Source organism: Spinacia oleracea, chromosome 5, assembly GCF_020520425.1.
Source record: "Spinacia oleracea cultivar Varoflay chromosome 5, BTI_SOV_V1, whole genome shotgun sequence".
NCBI lineage: Eukaryota > Viridiplantae > Streptophyta > Magnoliopsida > Caryophyllales > Amaranthaceae > Spinacia > Spinacia oleracea.
Window position 1 is genome coordinate 90,698,441 of NC_079491.1, and position 20,703 is coordinate 90,719,143.

Below are 20,703 nucleotides of genomic sequence, written 5' to 3' on the forward strand. Positions count from 1 at the left end.
TTTCAACGCCTAGGCTGGGGCGTCAGAAATTTCGGCCCCCAGCCCTGGGCGCTGAAAATGACTTGGGCGGTCAATTTTTGACGCTTTGCTTCACATGTTCTTGCATTTATTTCTTTTTTGTGCCTTGATATTTTTAAAGTCAATTTTTAGGCTAATTTTGTAGGCTTTTTTGGCTGTTAGCGTGAAATGCGTTTTTGTCCGGATTAATTTTTTCTATTCGTGACTCGAAACAGTTTTGAAAATGGGGTTAGGGTGCGGAAGTTATGAAGATCTTTGTGTAGGATTTTGAGGTGGGTTGAAGTGCGTGTTGTTAGTGAAGGGTATGATGGAATCTATGTTTTATGAATCTGTTTTTTTGGTAACATTTGCATTGTTTAGGATTTTGATTTCCTTTGATTTCTTTGGGTTGCATGGATTGACTCTTATGATGACACTGGTTGGCTTTTTAGGTTTTGGGGATATGAATGGGATAGTGCGGTTTATTTGTGGGTTTCGGGAATTGGTTCCCATGGAATTATTTCAAAACCGACTGGGCTTTGTTTGTTGGGCCTAGAGTGGGCCGCCTCTTTGTTTTAGTATTTTGCAAGTACATTTGGTGCTTATTTAATGTTAGAATAAAATTTTTAGGAGAAATATTACACCTTTATTGATTCGGAAAGTAAGGAAAACACACTGAAATAAAACTGATCTATATTCTAAGGGGCCTTAGGACCATCTAAAGTCTATATTATTTTTTTCTATCAATCTAAAGAACTACTAGGCTCTTTTTACTAATGGTGCTCTATATGGCTCAAGCCTGGGGTTTAGTCTCATAAAACTGCGGTCCTTCACCGGTACTCATCTTGAATTCCATTCCTTTTGCATTGACCCACTGATATGTCTTCACCCATCCGTTCTCGACCTCTTCTAGTGTTGATGCAGGAGAGATTAACCGGGTTGGATCGAAACCCTCATTTTGTAAAGCTAGGGTAGTCATCACAGTCTCGTTCTCCATAGGCCTCGATTCGTTAAAACATGTCCATAGAGCCTGGTTGTCCAATATTTCAGCTGTTTTAGTCTTGGTGAGGTGGGGTGCCTCATCCAAGGTGTGGCAGTCATGGAAAATTTCAAATATAACAAAACTTCGTAAGAAAATATCTCGGGAAATCTATGAAGATAGAATTAAGTCTCAACCGAAGAATCGATGTTTTACTATCAATCACAAGTTTCGTGTTGGGCGGAGTATTCATACCGGAAATTATGATCAGGCATTATTATATAAATATAAATCTCCATCGACTTCAGAGATTCCTCCTGAAACATTTTTCAAATACAAAAACGCAGCATCTTCCCGCGAATTAGTGAATTAAACAGGATTCTTTTTTTGGACTTGTAAGCAGCAGGTCAATTTTCATAAATTTCATCATATCGTAAAGTAAATATAAAATATTTATACAAATAAACAAGGGAAGGAGATATAAACAGAATGCAGGGTCGTTTGTCTGCTTGGCTAGTCAAACACGGGTTAGTTCATAGATCCTTGGGTTTTGATTACCAAGGAATAGAGACTTTACAAATAAAGCCCGAAGATTGGCATTCCATTGCTGTTATTTTATATGTATATGGTTACAATTATTTACGTTCTCAATGTGCTTATCCGGGTTTTAGCAAGCCATCCTGAACGAAGGGTTCAGGGAAATCACAGCATGGGTGTTTTTCTCCTTCCCGAACGAACATCCCGTTAAGGGTCCTTTGATACGGGGGAAGGAGGGTGGTTTGTTTGGCCTTTTTAAGGTGTAGCCTAGGCAGGCGGTCAGCAATATCTTCCTCCGTTGGTTCATAGCCTAAGCCAAAGGGAGTATATTTGTTGGGAAAAGGATGGAACGTGTATTCCTTCTTCCTTATGCCCAATGGGGTTCCTGGGAAATAACCTTGAGCTAACAGCATTCTAGGGATGACTCGAGATGCATGCGGGTCTAGCAATGCTGGATCATAATCTTCGATGAACTGGATTGTTTCTTCCTTTTGAAACCCGTAAAGGTCGTCTGCAGTTTCGGCCGTTTCAACCATAGTGCAACTGACGTCGAGAGGAGGGGCGCGGATTTTTAGTATTACCCCGTTATGGTTAAGTTTAACCATTTGGTGCAAGGTAGAAGCCACACCTCCTAAGTCATGGAGCCAAGGTCGCCCCAAGAGGAGGTTGAAAGTGGGCTTGATGTCGATTATTTGAAACTCCGTGGTGCGTGCCACAGGCCCGGTTTGTATAGTAAGGTTGATTTTTCCCAATACAGGCCTTCGGGAGTTATCATAAGCTCGTACCCCTTGCGTGGAGGTTTGGAAGTCATCATTTCCTAGCCCCAAGCAATGGGCGGTTCGCAATGGGCAGACATTAACTGCCGAACCATTATCTACGAGCGCTAGGGGGATGTTTTGTCCTTTGCATCCAACCACTAGGTAAAGGGCTTTATTGTGAGCACCCCCCTCTTTGGGTAACTCTTTGTCAGTGAAAACTATGGCTTTTTCTCCGGCATCTCTCGTGACATGGCTAACCAATGAGTCAGGTGTGATATCTGTAGGTACTGAGATGAGATCGAGTGAGCGAATAAGCTTTTCGCAATGTTCCTTTGAAGTACACATGAGATCCCAGATGGTAATCTCGGCCTTGGTTCTTTTTAGTTGTTTCAGGAGAGGATTTTCAATGACTTCTGCGAGGGTGGCGTGTCGTCCATTCTCAGGAGTTTGCCTAACCGGGACGTCGTCCATAGGAGGTGGGTGAATATCCGGTTGGTATATTCTTATGGATCGGGTGAGGTTGTCGACCTCGTGCTCCTGAGGGGTGGTGTCAATGAGAGCATACCCGGGCTAAGTTTCGGTGAAGAGGTCCTGGCCCGATACTTGAGATAGGTAAATATCTTCAGCATCATCATTCCACACACCGCACACTTCTCTCTCGATTCGATCCATAGGGACCACAGCGAGTGGTGCACCTTGAGGCGTGATGTACACCGTGGGATCGAAATTCTCTGGTTGGTCGAGAGAGATGTGACAAGAGCCGAGTGGGCTCTTGTTGTTGTTGGGTTTGCCAACGTTAGGGAGAGGTATCCCTTCATCCTCTATCATGTCCTGGATCGTATGTTTTAGATTCCAGCAGTTTTCAGTGTCATGCCCATTTCCTTGATGGAATTTGCAATAAGTACCTTCGACCCAATATTTGCTTTTGACAGGAGGGTCACGGGTGGGGCCTATAGGTCTCAACTTTCCTTGATTGGTTAGTCTTTCAAAGGCTTGTACCAAAGTCGACCCGAGTGGGGCAAACTTTCGGTCTCGGACCCATCTTCCAGGGCTTCTTCGGGCGGGAGTCTCTTCTACAGCATGGACTTCTTGGGCTTGGGATGTGTTACCCCGATTATAGGTGTTGTTTTTATATGTGGGTTTTCTTTGTATGGTTTTGGCGAGGTCGTCCTTGATCTTTATTCCCACATCATAAACTCTTTTGAAAGTGTCAAGTCCCAGGTACCTAAGGTGTTGTCTGTAAGCCGGGTCCAGGTTGTCAATGAATTTTTGGACCAATTCTGTTTCGGGAGGCCTATTGATTAGCTGGGCCGCCTGGTCCCTCCATCTAGCAAAGTAGGTCGTGAAACCCTCATTTTTCTTTTGGAAGAGAACTTCCTGCTCGCGCATGGTGACTTGGAAATCCATATTCGACGAGTATTGCTTGATGAAGACATTGACAAAGTCTTCCCAAGTGGGGAAGAGCTTAGGGTCCTGGTGATAGTACCATTTGAGCGGCACAGGTTCCAAGGACAAAGGAAAGGCAGGTAAATACATGGACTTGTCCACGCCTTTCAAGTTCATGGCATTCACAAAGCTCAGTAGATGATCACGGGGGTTGTCCGTGGCCTTGAACTTTGGTAAGTCAGATGAACTGAACTTTTCTGGTAGGTTGCCAGGAAAAGGTTCAGGATCGAGGGAGAAGTATTTGCTCCCCATGGTTTGCTGTAGGACCATTTTTTCAATCCTCTTCTCGTTATCGAGGTCATTTTTGGCTTGCGCAGCCGCTAAAGCTTCATTTTCCATTTTCAATTGGCCCATAAGTTGGGTCATTTGGACCATCTGGTCTCGTAAATCTTCGATGGACATGTTTGAAGGTGCGAATCGAGGTTGGGGAAGCGGAGATCCTTGAAATGAGGGACGACGGACGGAGCTTGGAGTCACCAAACCTGATGTTGGTGATGTATCTTCGAGACGCACTAACCGTTGATTCCCTGATCGGCACCAAGTGGCAGGACCAGTCCTAGGCATAAGATAAGCTAAAGTTTAGGTTCCCAAATTTCAAGCATTACTTAGTCTAGACTTCGACTCTCTCTATTGGTTCTTCACTCTTTCTTTTGTTGGTTACACTTTTTTGGTCTTTTTTTTTTGGGTCATTCTTTGGATTTTCGAAACACTTGCCCGTGTGACATTCATAGTTGTTAGCATGTTCGGTTTTGGTGCCGAGCATTGTCGTCGTAGGAGGCCTAACAACGACACAAAGAGTTATTAATTTTTTACGAGTCGCTTTTGAAATCGAGTGCTTTTCTTACGCCCTCGTAGAAATTCTTTTTACGAAGATTTTTTGTGCTACGTATTTTCCTTTTGCGCGGGCACCGAGGCTGCTGCGCCTGACCAGAAGGCCAAGCAGCAACTTCAGCGCCCAGCGAGGGGCGTGAGAAATTCTGGCGCCCAGCCAGGGGCGTTGAAAATGCGTCCCTGGCTGGTTCTCGTTTTCTGTCTTCTGTTTATGCGACTTCGATTTGCGTGCTTGCCTAATAACGTCCTTTACGCGTAGCAGCGTTTGTGGGATTCGGTACAGGCCATCCCGAGCGTCGCTTATTTTTGTGGCGATCATTCGGGTTTGCGGAACACGTGTTTCGGTATAACTCTTTGGCAAATTAGTCTATGAATGTTTGGGCAATTTTTAAGGTCGTTGGTTTTCTAGGATAGTTTGTCACACACAATCACATATTTCGCTACACATAACTACATTGCAAACATGGATTTGAAAATTAAGTATGTCACGTAGTTTATGATAGGCTTCTATGCGTAGTTTATTTGCGCCTGGCTTGGTACCGCTTCTATCGTAGATCCAACACATGCCCCGGTCGAGGTAGTGTCTTCAACAGACGAATTTCGCCCAAGAGGCCAACCCGCAAGTGCAAGCCAAGGGGGCACGCAGGCGAGAGGAACCTAATGAGCGAGCGATTGGGTTTGGGATAGGTGTACTACCTGCACAAGTACCGAGTGGGCAACATGTGCGGCATATGCACCCCCTTATTGGCGGAAAAAGGTATCCTTAGTCCCAACTCCCGAGGGAGCCGAGATTCGTTATGCGGTTCTGCCCGTTCACATTAATATGCTGATTTTCAGGTCGTCCCAACTTGATGGGGAAATAAACGCGGGGTAGGATCGTTTCACCCTTCGGCTATTTTGATTACCTACAAGCACGAGTATTTCCATCACTATCCCTAGTGGAGTCGCCACTGTTAGGGGGTCGAAAAAGCACGAGGCTAATGCGTGACCTCGTCCCTCGTGGGTGTGACGATTCTTTTTATTCAATCAAGTGTAATTGGATTTCCTGTGAGTTTACACCCAATTGACTAGTAATATAGGAGTCGTCATTCAGTTTTTAACGACAATGAGAAAAACTGACAAAACCCGGTTATCGTGACATAAAGGGAGTGCAATTATGTTTGACCACGACGGCCGTAGGTTCCCTTGTGATCCCTGGTAGAGATTGAGGGTTGGGGGGACTGTAACTACCGAGAGGAGTACTTTGCTCGTCGATAACTCCAAAGGCAGGATATCCTTACTAGCTTAGCATAAATAATTGAAGGGACATGCGTTAACTATTAAACTAATCTGAGTTGATTTTAGCAATATGCAACATATAATACTAGATCGATCGCGATTATCTGATTTAGATTGCATTAAGGGACCTAGCATGATAATCCAATTTCCCAAAAATATTATTTTTGTTAGGCGTGATAGAACAATCAGATTTAGTTAGTTTAACAGTTCATAAAAAGGGCGAGGAAAGCAATTAAATCATCGAAAAGGGACACATTATGACGCACCCTTGAGAGGTGCGTCACGGTTCTCAGAAAACTAACCACTTTGTCTTTGCTATTTCTCCTTTTTATTTAACGAATCTCAAATTATGGGACAAGATACGTTCTGTTCGATTTATGGATCGATTGCGACAGAACGCGTGAATAATTTCGCAGCGTGAGGCTTAGGCTAAGGGTTGGAGTCAATACTTAGAATATAATTGTGTGTTGTGTGTGTGTTCTTTTCACGTCGAATTTGGGGCTGTATTTATAGGGAAGAGTTTGTGGAAATAGAATTGCAGAGTTCTAATCCACAAAGAATTAGGAAAAAACACGTACCCAGGTATTTTCAGCGCCCAGGCCTGGGCGCCGAAGATTTCGGCGCCCAGAGCCAGGCGTTGAAAATAGGGTCTGGGCTGTTTTCTTAGTCAGATTCGGATTCCTGAAATCCGTAGTTTTTGAGACTTAATCGAGTCTTTTAGTGCGTATCAATTTCATGATGGAATGCTTCTGGGCCCGTTACGAACTCTAGGCTCGTTAGGATTTTAATTAATACGTAACTCTTATTTCCGAATCATATTAGGAATAGGATTCTCGCAGTTTTCTATCTCATTTAGGATTTATGTTGGAGTGCAACGCCTAATTCTGACAGGTTTCTATCTTTTATGGCTTGCCACTTTTAACAGCTGCCCATTACGGCAGTTACTATTTTTAGCAGGTTTCCATAAATAGCAGGTTTCGGGTGAAATGAAAAGGGGAATTGAGATTCGTTTATTTTATAGGAGATGCGTTGTCAAGTGAAGATTTATGCTTTCATCATCGAACCTTTCCCTTTCGGGAATGGGGACAAAAGTAGGTGTCTACACAATCATTGCTTGATTTATAGACTTGAGCATTACGATTATGCATGAGGTTTCAACACGATCCACTTCGTGAATTTGTTTGTAACCTTTAGCAACCAATCTAGCTTTGTGTGTGAACACAATTCCATGTTTGATGGTTTTTATCCTTAAAACCAATTTGCAACCAATAGGCGTTAACCTATTCTTGCAAATCAACAAAAATTCAATTTTGTCATCAAAATATTGGTTATGTTTTATGGCCTTTAACCAGTTAAACATTAAGTCTATATATGGACTCTAACCATTTTAGGGAATCTATATTTCCTCATAGCTTTCTTACAAATCACAAACTCATTAATCTTCATGATAATAGTTTGACTGTAATTTGTAGGTTTCTTCACTATCTAATAGAAGAATCTTATAGCTTCAGTGACCTGAACTCCATGTTTCTTCACTATCTAATAGAAGAATCTCATAGTTTCAGTGATTTGAACTCTATGCCTACTTGGGTATAGAACATCAAACAATAGAATATTCTGTTCTCATTGAAGCACTTGTAAAGTCTTCTAAGAGATGTCTATTCTCCAAAGCCACTTCTAAAGTCCTTAAAGAATAAGTGTTCGGATTTTCTGAAGAACTTCGAAAAGCCTCCGGAATGTCCGTTTATGTTTGTTGTTCGCCTCCGGAATGTCCGAAAAGTCTATTTTCTCCCACTTGTCATTTTGGAAACGAATCTCCATAAGGACATTATTTCGAGCAAACAAACATTATGTTCCCAAAAATTCGTGGTAGAAACAATACCCTTGTGTCTCATCACAATGAAATATATATCTATACTTGGGCTTTAGTTTGTTGTATAACAAATACTAAGCTCCCACTGATTTTAGGAACTCTTTAGATATATTACGAAAAGATATTATGAAATTACTTTTCAATAGCTTTGACGAATTTGGTTTAGTTTGGTGGTAGTTGAGCCTTTTTTAGAAATTATGGGAAAAGTCTTTATGATTCATCATTGATCGAATCAAGTACTAATTGACTTCGATCATTCCAACTTAGATATGCAATATCTTATGGAGCTAGATCGTGAAATTACAACACACAATCATTGATGAGCATTCTTGACTTAAGTAATCATCAACATCATCTAACCTAGATCTTTATGATTTCTTGCCAAGTGGATTTTATACTTCTGAATCTTTGAACTAGCCAAACAGATTCAAACTTATATCACATTGAGTAAATAAACCAATATTCACTCAAATCCATGTGAAATATTTCTTTACCTTTGAACTCTATTGTCTAGGCGTTCTAACAATAGTTCATATCTTTTGTTACTTTTAACAAGTAAGACTAGCTTGTCTTGAATTGATCTAGAAATCAATCAACTTTCAAAAGTCCATCGAAATAGAGCTTATGAATGTTAACTTGTTGATATGGTCTAAGCTACAATGCCAAAGATTAGTGGAACTCAAATCAAGGGGTTGATTTGAACCTAGTAAAGTTTTTATTGTTAAAGAGATGTTTGTTTTTAATCAAGCATATTGACTCAAACCGTAAATGACCATTTCATTCAAATAAACAAACAAACATTGTTTTTGTTTTTCTTGAATGTGAGTCTTTCTGTGTTTGAAGCAGAAATTTAGGTATGCTGATTATGGAACAAAATAGCCATTAAGTTCCAGCCTTTGAAAGGACTTAAAACAAACTAGATGACCCTACAACTAATGTAGCATTGCCATGCTTCATTTCCCACTTGTAGGTCATTAGTGTATCCTAGCTTCCATTGTTTGAGTAATTACCGAAGTAAGAATCTCAAGCGGTATATGATACCAAGGAAGTTTGATTGCTAGGTCAATTCTCTTTAAATATAAACTTATAGGTAGAAACAGAATTGAAAATTCATTTCCTTTGTTCCTTGTTTTCCTATTTCTTGTACCCTTTCTAATAGCCTTAAGAATTGAATTCTCTAGTGATGAATTTTATACTTTGTTTAGACATGTCCAATGTCACTCCAACAAGTTCTTACCATTTTATTTATGTTTAATGTTTTGCTTCAACTAGATGATCTTACCAGAAGCATCTAAAGTTCTCTAAGCATCGATCTATACGAATGACTAGGGACTAGACTCATTCGATAATTAAATGGATAAAACATATTAGGTTGTTAACCATTGGTAAAGCTGAGTGTTTAAACTCAATGCTTTATGATCTCAAAACTACATTGTATTTTGAATTCACAAGCACCAATCGGTTTGCCATTCGACTTTGATACTCGAAAACAACCATAAAAGTCGCTATAAGAAACGTACATTTAACTTGCTCATTTTCTCTCATTTCCGTGAATCGTTCTTGGATTCACTACCAATCGAGAAAATTTACTGTTACCCTTCTAAAAGGTTTTACTGCAGTGCAAGATATTTAATTATAAACAATAATTAAAACATACATTGAAGCATGCAAAAACTAAACATTTATCATGAGTAATAACTTGAAAATTAAAGCAATCATGCAATTTAAACAAGTCATTAGCATTTTATTCGAATTTATTGTTCCGGCAGGTGTGAATAAAATGATTCCAAGATCCTTAAATCATTGAAGAATTAAGCACTTTATGTATTTAGACTCAATTCTAAAATATTTTAGGTAAGCAAATCCTTTGCTAATAGTCTAGAAACTACTCTTGGTTGATAGGTACGTCTAAGAACTTATTAGGTAAACCTATCGCATTTGCCACGACATAAAAGGACTCCTTACTTATATTGTTGAGTTTCACCAAAACTAACATGTACTCACAATTATTTGTGTACCTTACCCCTTTAGAATCAATAAGTAACACCTCGCTATGGCGGAAAACTATTACTAAGATTGATGTCAAGGTTATCCAAGTAAGTGTTATTTTGGCATGGCACCTTTTAACTCAATTTTAAAGTTTGGAACTTAAGGCTCTTACTATGTTGGTTAGATTAAAAGTGAACTAAAATCCTTAATCATGCAACATAATCAAGCCATAATCTCATGCATAATTAAGACATATTTAAAGCAATAAATAACTTAAAACATGCATAAGATATAAATGTGATCTAGTATGGCCCGACTTCATCTTGAAGCTTCAACTTCAAAGTCCGTCTTGGAAAATGGATTGGAAACTCCGTCTTGAATTTCACCATGGGAGGCGCCATTTTCTTCAAATAGGATAAGCTATAATTAAACTAATTACAACTATTTGATGGTACACATACCATATTTAAAAGCAATGAAATTTGGTACTTTAGACCAATATTACATTCAAATTAATGGTACGCAGACCATATTTTCTATCCTATTTGGGCCATACTAGTCACTTTTCAATAACCTGCAAAACAGTACATATACAATATATACCATTCACCCATTCATTATCATGAATGGCCCACATAGCTGGTTTGTAGAACATATTATGCATCACATAAATATTTGCAGCAATTAATCAAGGGCACCAATAATCTACCAATTATTCAGTCCTTATTAATTCAAATCAAGTTGTTTTAACCTTAAAGGAATGTAGACCTAATCAAGAGTTTATGACTAAAATGCTCCCACTTAAACCATTAAATTTACATGCTTTACTAATTTTAAACATAAAAATGTATTTCCTAGTCTAACCGGAAATATACAAATTTAATTAAAATTTAAAGCTCTTATAAATTTATAATTGAATCCCTTTTTAATTTATTTTCAGTTGAATTAAAATGAATTTAAATTTTCAAGGTTTTAATTTTAGTAAAATAATTAGTATAAATCGAAATTTATAATAATTAAATTATTCAAAATTAAATTCTGAGAAAAAAAATTTAAATTACGAATTTTAAAATTTATTAAAATCGTTTCCGAACTGAAAATTCAAAATGAAAATTAAAACGCGTCAATCGTAACAAGACGAGGCACTTGGGCTTGCGCCCAAGCCCCGTCGAGTGCACGAGGCAGCAGCGCCCCTCGACTGATCGCTCGGCATGCATAACTAGCAGCAGCCATGCGCAAACGCAGCAAGCCAAGCCACGCTTGCGCGCAGCCAGCTCGCCCGCTTCGCATCGCAGCAGTTGCCTGGCGAGGCATCGCTCGCTGTATGCGAGCCATCGCTCGCTGGCGAGGCAGTGCACGCTGTGGCGCAGCACGCTCGCTGCCCACACACGACTGCTCGCTCATGCCTTGTCTTGTCGCCCATCGCCCATCGCACAGCACACACGGCCAACACCAATGCCTCGGGCGCGCGCTATGCTATGTTGCTCGCTGCATTCGTACTATACAACACCCCTTAAGGGTAACACGTAGCGTCCATTGCTTTGTGCGTGCAACTTTTATGAGCAAATTGCATAAAAATTAAAACTTTTATTTCAAAATTAATGACAAATTAATAAATCATATTAATTTCATAATTTTAGGGCGAAGAATCGAAAATTTATTAATCAATTAATTTCCGATTATCATGGATTCAAATCTAGGTCATAAAAATTTAAAATTTATCATAAATTAACAATTTTTATGGTGGTTTTTAATCATGGATACCTAATTATATCGTTAATTAATTATGAAAATCAAATCAAATTCTAAATTATTCGAATTTCAACAAATTAATTACAATTACAAATTAGGTTGTATAATTAACAAGCTTAGGCATTCAAATTTTTTTAAACATATACAGTAGGTCAATCAAAAATTCAAGATTTAACAACAAGAATCGCAAATATTCAATTTAACATCTTAAAATTACAAACTTTTGCGTCCGAAAAACTAAAACCTCCTAAAAGTCATAGTTAGGTTTCGAATTTGGGAATTCTGGGTTCGGCCGAAAAATAGTTGTTTTGTCAAAATTTTAGAATGCCTTTTACATGCGGAATTGACACAAAAATCACTCGATTTCGTTGAGTAACGAAGAAACTGCCGAAAAACTGTGTACATATAATTAAATAAACGCAATTTGCAATTAATTAACAATTACGAAAATTAATCACACCTTTTAATTCTTTGCAAATTTGTAAAATTTAACCATGTTAAGCAATTATTATGGAATTAATTAGAGGCTCGTGATACCACTGTTAGGTTATGATACATATAAACGAATATAAATCATGCGGAAAAACCATAAACGCCAGGATTCCAAATTAATTGCCACATAACAATTAGCATAATTAGGATGCATACTCTTTGTAGCGTGCCCTCCCTTGCTGCGCCCGAACCGAACAAGAACATGTCTTTAGGACTCCAAGTGTCGTCCCTCCGTAGAAAGTCCACAGCACGTCCGGATCCGCCTTAAGATTGGCCAACTAGAATCGCCCTTGAGGTACTAATTTATTCGGCTATTTGTGGGCAAGTGTATGGCTGAATTTTTGCTCAAATTCTTACCTTTGAATACTTCAAAACTCGTTATAAATTATGAGCCTAGATCTCATATTTATAGGCTATGGAATAAGCAATCGAATCCTACTAGGATACGAATTAATTAAATTAGAATCCTAACAGAACTCTAAATTAATTAATTTATCATTTAGGATTAGGAAATTTAATCATCAAATGAATCCTATACGCTTTAGGTTTCGTATGAGAGCACAAACTCTACATGAGCATGACCCGCAAGCGTGCATGCCATTCCCGCGCACAACCCATTCGGCCACTCGGCCCACGCGAGCTATAAGCCCACGCGAGCAGCAGCCACGGCCTGCTGGGCCTGGCGTGGCCTTGGCTGTTCGTGTGGCGCGCTGGCTTGCTTCACGCGGGCCTGGCTTCGTGCTGGGCCTTCGTCTAGCAAGATCGTCCGATGCTAATTCGTACGACGCGCTTCCGATTAATTACCCGATTCCGGAATTTATTTCCGATACGAACAATATTTAACATTTCCGATTCCGGAATTAATTTCCGTCTCGAACAAATATTTAATATTTCCATTTCCGGAATTATTTTCCGATTCCGATAATATTTCCGATTCTGACAATATTTCCGTTTCAGGCAATATTTCCGATTCCGGCAATTTTTCCATTTCCGATAATATTTTCCGATACGTACCATGTTTCCGTTTCCGGCAACATCTACGACTTGGATAATATTTATATTTCCGATACGATCCATATTTCCGTTTCCTGCAATATCATCGTTTCCGGAGTATTCATTTATTTGCCTTTGACGATCTCAGCTCCCAATGAAACCAAGATCCGTCGATTCCGAATATTGATTAAATAGAGTATTTAATGCCATTAAATACTTGATCCGTTTACGTACTATTTGTGAGACCCTACGGGTTCAGTCAAGAATAAGCTGTGGATTAATATCATTAATCCACTTGAACTGAAGCGGCCTCTAGCTAGGCATTGAGTTCACTTGATCTCACTGAATTATTAACTTGTATAATTAATACTGAACCGCATTTATTAGACTTATTATTAAATTCATACTTGGACCAAGGGCATTATTTCCTTCACTGTCGGTATGGCCAGACGATCGGTAGTAGCCCGACTTATTTTGGTGTATGGTTGACTCCCATCACCCTTTTCTTTCCTTTTGAGGATACTTTACTTTACCCGTTCGAAGCTACTTTTTATTAACCTGTGAGTCAAGAGTCGTGTCAAGTGTCGAGTCTTGTCTCCATGTTTATTTGTTTATTACATGGCTTTTGCATGTGGATCATTTAATTTGTCGAGTGAAACATGTTAGGATAGAATGTTATTCTAGCTTGTTCGTACTCAGCATTTGCTGACTTCGTGCTTCATGACTTCTGGTCATGGCCTTTGCCTTAATGATCCTATGATGATCCATCAATTGCATTTGCGTTGTTGCGGAGTAGAATTTTAATAAAGCAGGTTTGTAGAGATAACTTGCGGGAGAAGTTATCATGGGATTCGAGTTGAGAGTTGTATTCTTCCGTATTTTATAAACTCTATTTTTATTTATAGTCATGACTAATACTTGCTACAGTTAATGGATTTTTACATGGTTTAATACTTTGGATTTGGGCCTCACGGTTCCAACTTGTTTTAATGACCGTTAACTATTTATTTAATATGTTTTGAAAGTTAGTTAATTCCGCTGCGTAATTCTGGTAAATAGCCTTAGCCGTTATCACGGTGGCGGTAATATCTTGGTAATTCCTGTGTTTTAAGTCGGAAAAGGTTTTATAAAAAGCAAGGAATTATTAGGGTGTTACATATGTAATCCGAGAAACGCTTCTGGACCTAATAAGGATGGCTTGGATCTTACCTTATGTTCAGTAAATAACACTAAGTGACAAAGGAATGTGAATGCACACTTGTCTGAATGACAAGTGGGAGACTGAAGGAAATATGTCCTTCGCCCAAGGTACATTAAGTCTAATACCAAGGTTCAGATTAATTGCGAACAATTAATTCAGTGAGATCAAGTGATCGGAACAGCTAGCTGGAGCAATGCTTCCGATCAATGAGTTCTAATGAATATTAAGCTCACAACTTACTCTTGACTGAACCTACAAGGTCACACCAATGGCATGTAACAGATCACCGGATTAAATGAATCGGAAATTCATTTAATAGCTTTTCGGGAATTAGTTTAGGAAAACGTATTATACGATACGACCTTGCGTCGGAATCGTATATCGTATCGCGAATATTCGTAAGCTGGGCGAAACGAATAATCGTATCGTACGACGGTGATTCGTCGTATACGATACGATAAATAATAGTCGTAAGGCATTAGTCGCGAATACGAGCCGCAACAGAATTGCCGGCCCGTCGAGCCAAGCACGGAAGCGCGCAAGGGCCCAACGAGCCAGCAATGTTGCGCGCAACAACAAGCCAGCCCGCAACACGAGTATGCGCGCAAGGGGCAGCAGCGCAGCAAGCGAACAGCAAGGCCTGCGGCCCACTGCTGTATTGTTTGGCTGCCGCGCATGGGCTTGCGTGAGTGTGGGCATGTGTGTGGCCGGTTAGGGCCTTGTGCCTTGGCCGGTTACACACAAATATAACCTTAGGGTTATATTCCACACTTGTCAGTAGTTTTCCAATATCCAGAAACCTAATTCTAACATTACGTTCTTCAGTTTTCTCTCTGTGAAAACTGTTCATCCCAAAAAGCAAAAACCTTGTACGTTGTCTAAGCTATATTAATCAAGGCGGATCTGAACGTGTCGGTGAACCAAGTAGAGGAACGACAAGTAGAGTTCTTTGTTCGTGTTCGTTCACATATTACTCAGGAAAACACGCTTCGAATGTAAGTTTGCTTAATATGTGCTTTATACATGTTTCCTGGCTTTGGGGATTGTTCCGCACATGTTATGTATGTTTAACCGTATTCCCCTACAGTGGTATCACGAACCTTATGTATTCAAAGCATGTTTTAGCATGATTTTATTGTTTTTGCTGTTGTCGAATTTTTGGGAATTTTTGTTGATTTTTCGGATTTTTTATGAATTATTGGATTAATTGCGTAATAGGTTCTAAAATCATAAAGATTCAGTTTTTCGACTTTTCTGACCCTAATCTGCTTGAAAACGATTTTCTAAGATCAATTCATGAGAACGGAATTTCAAAAACAGGCCTCAAAGTTGTGTTTTTTGGGCGCTTTTGTTAATTTTCGAATTAAAATTAATAAATTCGGAAGGTTTTTCAATTAATTGGTCTACCTAAACTGCTCGGAATTGATTGAAAATTTGACACGATGTTTGTGGGTATATTCTTGAATTATGTTAAAAATTTCAGCCGTTTTTGATAAGTATAAACCCTAATTGTGCTTTCCCCAAATTCGTAAATATTAGATCGCTAATTGATTTTTTAAATAATTTGGATCTAATACTTTGGTTAATTGGTAAAGGGAATATAACTTCATGGTCAGTGGGAATTTTAAAATTATTGGATTAAAATTTTGAATAGTTTCGTTAATTTTAATCGACACATAAACCAAATTGATTAAAATATGAAATTTAAATGTTTAGAACGATTTAAAATTTTAGATTTGATTATTTAAAAGTTTAAATTTTTAGTTGAAATCGTTCATTCTTAAAATTTGAATAATGTTAGCCTTGATTTAATAATTTTAACGAAATTGGATTGTTGTTAAATTAATTAAATCGCAAGGATCGTTATTTTTTGAAAATAAAAATTGTAACTTTTTTTAAAATGAAAAATAACTTAATGCAAACTTTCGTGAAATTAATTTTTTTTTTAATTGAGTTGGTCCGTAGTACGAACACAAGGATGGGGTGGACGTGTGGCTCGTCGAGCCACGCAGGCTGCCACATCCGTGCCGAGCCACAGCAACGCGGGCAGCAGCAGCGTGTTGCGTACCGCGCGAGCTGGGCGAGGAAGGGGCGAGCAAGGCAGGCACCTTGCCTTGCGTTGCACGACGACGAGCACGACGAGCACACAGGGGCAACAGCATGCTGCGGGTACGTGGGCGCGGCTGCGAGGTGCATGGACCTTGCTCGTGTGCCACGTAGGCCACAACGTGCAATGCTGGGCTGGGCGCATGCAACCTAGCCCGCACATGCACACGAACAATTTTTTTTGTTTTCGTTGGGCTTGACTTTTATGTTTGCATTAATTTGGGCTAACGGGATAATTAATAATTATTTATTTTATTTACTTGGGCCGGACCGCAATTTTTAATTTAATATTTAAATAATTAATTATCCGGAATAATTATTGGTTTGAGTGGGAGCCACTAAATGAAATTAAAAATGAAATAATTATTTTAATTATTTTCGTAGGTCGCATTATTTTAATTAAATTCAATTTAAATTAGAATAAAGTCTAATGATTAATAATTTGGAAATTGATTAATCTTTTAGGACGCGTTTATGTGAACGTGAGTTTTAATTAGTTCACGTAAATACTTGCATAATTAATTGGGCGATTCGTTTTAGCATACGAATGGGTGAATGCATAGAATATATATTTTATGTAATGCAGGTACTCCGAGTGACTAGTATGGCCATTTAGGATAGTTAAATACGGTCTGCGAACCGTTCTATCTTTGAATGTAAAGTTTTAAATATGGTCTGCGAACCATGGAAATTTTGATGTAATTTTATTATTTTCAAGTATTTCTAAGTTAAGAACTTTAAGTTAGCAATTGAATGAAGATTCAAGACGATGCCAAGCTAACAAGATGGTGAAGAAGATTGGATGCTTCAAGACAAGTGTTTTGGGCCATACTAATTCACCAATTTATTTATGCAGTATATATATATATATATATATATATATATATATATTATGCTTGAATGAATGTATATTATGCACGAATAGGTTGTTTGTATGACTCGATTAGATTAAGTTCACTAAATAATGGAACCAACATAAAAACAACTAGGTCCAAAGTAATATTGAGTTTAAAAATTGCATTCCAAATCAAGCACTTACAAAAATCTAAGGATCTAACGTAGTACGTTTACGCCAAAGCGAGGTGCTATATTAGTTGACTTAGATGGTAAGACGTCCCAAAGGAGCACATTGATTGTGGTTTCAACTCAAACAACAATGGCATTATGTTGTGGCAATGGGATAAATTATGGTATAAATTTATTAACCAAGAGTAATTTGGAATTACTAGCAATAGGTTTGCTTACCTAGAATCTTAAACTACTTAAGACATGCCAAAGCTGCTTAAGGATTTAGGACTTTTAGGATCTTGGAATCGTTTCATTCATTTTGGACCATGTTTTTCTTTTGCATGAATGAACTGTTTAATAGCTTTAATGATTGCATGCTAGCTTTTATTTTAAAGTTATTAAGTTATGAATGGTTATTTATTGCGAATTCTTTTCAAATGTAGTAATCAAATGGCCGCATATATAACAACAATCAAATCATCGAAAATTCTGGATGTCGAGTTAAACTTGACTAACTTTCTTGAATGGGAAAGGAAACTTATCTAAGTTTTAAAAGTTAATGACATGCACTATGTCATTGAACAACCTTTTCCTAGCTATGATGCGCACGGAATGACTCCTGAAAGGTACAGAAGTTGGGCACTTCACAAGTACCTTGTCACGGAGTTTATCCTAAAGTCTATTCCCGAAAGTTGGAGAGGGAGGTTCATTACTTTTGAGCCTCATGCTCTCCTAAATCATCTTGGGAATAGGTATCGTGCGGGGTTTCAACCCAAGTGCAAAACTGGTGGCAAAAGGGTTGATGAATTGGCTAATTCAATAAGCGATCTCAAACTCATTACCCCACACAAGTCGTGCCTAGAGAACGAGCTTCTAGAGGCACAAAAGCGCATTTACTCAATAAAGATGGACAAAAACACACCAATTCGGTCTCATGTGGATATGATTTCTGGATTATTTTTCACAATTGAGAGACTTGGTGGTTCCGTCAAAGAGTCGATAGCTATTGCACTAGTGCTGAATTCTCTTCATAGGGATTATGAGGGGTTTAAGATGCACTATCTCTTTAATCAGAAAGAGAGCACATTCTGTGAACTTGTGGAATTGCTCGAGAAATGCGAGAGAATCCTTAAGTTCAAGCAAGACCCTTTGAATGTGAGGTTCACCAAATTCAAAAAAGTGTGTAAGGTGAAGATAAGCAAGGCTGGATCTTCATCCACTCCCAGAGGGAAACTGGCGCCTTCCAAGACCAAGATGAGGAAAAATGTTTCTCCTTCAACATCGCAATGCTTAAATTCTAATGAAATTGGTCATTACAAACGAGATTTCCCTAAACTAAAGGAAGAGAAGAAGGACGGAAACGTTGCTTCTCCTGCTTCTCCTTAAGGTATGTATGTTATACATTGTAATCTTACTAATTCTACTTCTTGGGTATTAAATACTGGTTGTGGCTCACACTTATGTTCCATTTCGCAGGGACTAAGGAGAAGTAGAAAGCTTGATAAAGGCGAGATGGGTCTACGCGTGGGAAATGGAGCACAGATTGCTGCATTAGCCGTAGGATCTTATTTTATTTCTTTGCCTAGTGGTTTTGTTTTGGAACTAGAAACTGTTACTATGTTCCTAGTATCACCAGAAACGTTATTTCCGTTTTAAGTTTGGATTCTAAAGGTTTTAGTTTTCAATTTAAAGACAATAGTTGTTCTTTTTCTTTGAATGGAATGTTTTATGGTTCAACACAACAAGAAAATGGTCTATATGTGCTAGATACGAGCAAATACATTTATGACATAAATACTAAAAAGGCTAAAACTGGTGATTCAGATCTCACATTTTTGTGGCATTGTCGATTAGGCCATATAAACACAAAACGCGTGGAATTACTTCAACGAAAGGGAATCCTAGAATCATTCGACTTAGAGAAGATTGATAAATGCAAATCTTGTTTACTTGGAAAAATGAAAAAGCAACCTTTCTCAAAGGTGGGAAAAAGAGCAAGCGAACTGCTAGGGCTAATACATACGGACGTATGTGGGCCTATGAGTACGAAAGCTAGAGGTGAGTTCAGCTATTTCATAACGTTTACAGACGATTTCAGTAGATATGGCTATATTTACTTAATGAAACACAAGTCTGAATCGTTTGAGAAATTCCGAGAATTTAAAAATGAAGTAGAGAATCAACATGGCAAGAAAATAAAAGCTCTAAGATCGGATCGAGGAGGTGAATATCTTAGCCACGAGTTTGATGACCATCTAAAAGAATGCGTTATTCTTTCTTAATTGACTGCTCCGGGGACACCTCAATGGAATGGAGTGTCGGGACGGAGAAACAGGACCTTACTCGATATGGTCAGGTCAATGATGGGTCAAGCCGAACTTCCTTTACAATTTTGGGGACATGCATTGCAAACTGCAGCACTCACACTGAATCGTGCTCCGTCAAAAGCTGTTGAAAAGATTTCATATGAATTATGGACTGGGAAACTTCCAAAGTTCTCTTTTCTAAAGATTTGGGGTTGCGAAGCATATGTCAAGCGATTAATTTCGGACAAGCTCAAACCAAAATCTGACAAATGTTTTTTCGTTGGGTATCCAAAAGAAACAAAGGGGTATTACTTCTACAACAAGTCAGACAACAAGGTATTCGTTGCTCGTGACGGTGTCTTTTTGGAAAGAAATCATATTTCCAAATTGACAAGTGGGAGAATAATAGACCTCGAAGAGATTCGAGACGAACAACGAACCAAGAACTCTTTAGAAGCAGTTCAGGATGATGAACCTCCAAGGTCTTTAGAAGAGCCAGTGGGAGTAGTTCCTCAAAACGTTGTTACCCCTCGTAAGTACAATAGAACTAAGGTTCAGCCGGACAGATGGACATGCGTCCTCTTGACTGAAAACTTAAACGTTCCCGTATTAGATAATGATGAACCTATGACTTACAAGAAAAATATGACGAGCCCAAGCTCCACTAAATGGTTAGAGGCCATGAAATCTGAAATAGACTCCATGTCTGAAAATCAAGTCTGGGATTTGGTAGATTCGTCGGATGGGTTTACACCTATCGGATGCAAATGGGTCTTTAAATTGAAGAAAGACAAAGATGGAATTGTATACATATACAAAGCTAGGTTGGTAGCAAAAGGTTACAGGCAAGTTCACGGTGTTGACTACGATGAAATCTTTTCTCCAGTCGCGATGCTTAAGTCTATTCGGATAATCCTTGCGATTGCCGCTTTTCATGATTATGAAATATGGCAAATAGATGTCAAAACTGTCTTCTTGAATGGTGTTCTAGAAGAGACTGTGTTTATGACGCAGTCGGAGGGTTTTGTCGATCAAAAGAACCAAGGAAAGGTATGCAAGCTTAAGAAGTCCATTTACGGGCTAAACAGGCATCAAGGAGTTGGAATAAACGATTTGATGAAGCAGTCAATAAGTTTGGCTTCATCAAGAATCAGGAC